Genomic DNA, 1,383 nt, shown 5'->3' on the forward strand with positions numbered 1-1,383 from the left:
TATCTGCCTTGCAGCTCGTCCACCTGCGCACAATATTATGAAGTTACTGTTCTGTTGTAGATTTCTGTTATTGTTTTACCTTACATAAAAAAGAGAAAATGTTCTAGTTTTGTAAATGCTTTTAATTTTATGAAATTGTTGAGGTTTGCAATTTCGTCTTGTTTTACGATGATTATAAACTAATTGTGTTTCGGACTATACGCTCATGACCATTACTGACCTTCATTTAATTTTAATCATTCCGCATAATTTTTTTAAATTTTTCACTCTGTAGCCTTCCCGCTTGTGTACTTTCGTATTCAGGCACATAATTTCCCTAAATTTTTAATTAGGAAGGTTTTTTAAAGTTGTCTTGTAGTTTTTCTTTACTTTGTGTTGTTATTGTTTGCCAGCTTGCACACACTGCTTATTGTATTACGCATCTGTGCCACATTTCTTCTCCTGTTTCTAAATGTTCTGTATTTCATTGTAGGCGGCCGGAGTGGCCGAGCGGTTCTAGGCGCTTCAGCCTGGAACCGCGTGACAGCTACGGTCGCAGGTTCGAATCCTGCCTCTGGCATGGATGTGTGTGATGTCCTTAGGTTAGTTAGGTTTAAGTAGTTCTAAGTTCTAGGGGACTGATGACCTCAGATGTTAAGTCCCATAGTGCTCTTAGCAATTTGAACCATTTATTTCATTGTACTACGCTCGCATAGTTGAACCCCATGCCTCTGCTACTGGACTGGATTCTGTAGTAATATTTATACAATTTATTTCCTATTCACTAGGTCTGTAGCTCGCTTATGAGAATCTGTCTCTGTAGTATACCGATTTTTCATTGATAGCTTTGCACCTGCATTTAGCGGTTATCTTTACTAGCGCCATCAGTCGCTTCTAATGCTATCAATACTGTATACACACGGTGTGAGAGAGAATCGGCCGCCGGCAATTTGTTCCGGGGCCATGTTTACAGATGATGAGCGTGGTCTTACTTTGCGCTGCTATGCATGATAACCCACATCGCACGAGGCAAATCGATGGTTACACTTGTTAAGTATCTCTTATTCTTGTTGATTTTTGTACCTTCTATTACGGTGTTTTTCCACGTTCGTTTCCAGATTTTTAAGACGAATTTGGCGAATGGTTTGTGGCAGTAATTATAACATCTATTATGTGCTTTCCATTATTTACTTTTTGGTTTTCATTGTTGAGTATGGCAGCTCAGGTTAGGACCATGGCTGGTTATTGTGTCCATTTTTATCGTACTTCCAGATAATGCCCTACCCGAGTGAAATGCGTCGCTTTTGAACCAATAACGATCATTCTGCAACCTAGAACTGTATTTTAATATTAATCTATGAACACAGAGCCCAAATATTTCAGTCTCAGCACTAAAAAGCGAAC

At 39.0% G+C, this 1,383-nt stretch overlaps 1 non-coding gene across 1 annotated transcript; it reads left to right on the forward strand.

Annotated features, from left to right (window-relative positions):
* Positions 1–475: 475 nt before the first annotated feature.
* Trnas-gga (transfer RNA serine (anticodon GGA)) lies at positions 476–559 on the forward strand. Its single transcript is given in 2 exon segments — positions 476–515; positions 525–559. It is a non-coding gene; the product is annotated as a tRNA-Ser (tRNA).
* The last annotated feature ends 824 nt before the right edge of the window (positions 560–1,383 follow it).

This window comes from Schistocerca cancellata, chromosome 4, assembly GCF_023864275.1.
Source record: "Schistocerca cancellata isolate TAMUIC-IGC-003103 chromosome 4, iqSchCanc2.1, whole genome shotgun sequence".
NCBI lineage: Eukaryota > Metazoa > Arthropoda > Insecta > Orthoptera > Acrididae > Schistocerca > Schistocerca cancellata.